The following is a 1,100-nucleotide window of genomic DNA, read 5'->3' on the forward strand; positions in this document are numbered from 1 at the left end:
ACCCTTTCCCTTCATAGAGGCCAGAGAAGCCCATGTCCCCTGCTCCCTGTCACAGCACTTACTCAACAAAAATTGTGGTGGAAAAGAATGTCAGCAACACCCCCAGTATCCATCCTTCCCCTTTCCCTAAATCATAGAACTCTAATTTGGGAAGGTAGTGAAAATCTGCTCAGGTGTAAGAACCATACATTTTCTGTATTTGCATACCATACTGATAGAAATGACACATGTCCCAGCTCTGACAAATAGATATAAGTGCAAGTTGCTGGGTGCAGTTTTAGGAAAAGTTTTAAAAGAGATTTAATAGCTAGCACATGGTCTTTTATTAATAAAATACAATTTCTGCTTGAGTTCCAGCAGAAATCTTAAGAATGTAAGAACAAGTGTCTACTTTAAAGGGGTGTGAGGGAAACATAGCCCTTTGTGTATGGAGTCCCAGGGGTATTTAGGCTCACCTCAACGTTTCCTCTGGTGTGGCTCTAAATATACATTTCAGTTAATTTTCATTCCACTTTTGATTTTGAAACAGGATGCTTTTTAAAACAATAACGTACATTTACCTGGTTTTAAAGTTTTATATGTTACTAGTGGTCTGGTGCACTAAATTTGTGCACAGGGGAGGGGGGTGTTCGTCAGCCCAGCCTGCACCCTCTCCAATCGGGACCCCTCAAAGGATGTCCTACCGGTTAACAGGGATCGGGTCTAAACCAGCAGTCGGATGTCCCTCTCACAATCAGGGCTGCTGGCTCCTAACCGCCCACCTGCCTGCCTGCCTGATTGCCCCTAACCACTCTGCCTGCTGGCCTGCTCACTCCCCTCGCCAGCCTGATCATCCTCAAATGCCCCCCCTGCTGGCCTGCTTGCCCCCACCTTCCCTCTCCACTGGCCTGCTCACCCCCAACTTCATGCCTGCTGGCCTGCTCACTCCAAATGGCCTCCCCCACCGCGGTCCTGATCACCTCCAACTGACCCCCACTGATGGCCTGCTTGCCCCCAACTGGTCTCCCTGCTGGTCTGCTTACCCCCAATGGCCCTGTCCCCCATCAGCCTGATCACAAAAAACTGCCATTCCATCCTGGCCTGATCACCCACAACCTTGG

The 1,100-nt window shown here is 49.0% G+C and overlaps 1 protein-coding gene across 1 annotated transcript in view; it reads right to left on the reverse strand.

Annotated features, from left to right (window-relative positions):
- MGAT4C (MGAT4 family member C) overlaps positions 1-1,100 on the reverse strand; it is a 436,614-nt gene that overhangs the window by 113,681 nt on the left and 321,833 nt on the right. The window lies entirely within an intron of this gene.

This window comes from Myotis davidii, unplaced genomic scaffold, assembly GCF_000327345.1.
Source record: "Myotis davidii unplaced genomic scaffold, ASM32734v1 scaffold26, whole genome shotgun sequence".
In the NCBI taxonomy this organism is placed as follows: Eukaryota; Metazoa; Chordata; class Mammalia; order Chiroptera; family Vespertilionidae; genus Myotis; species Myotis davidii.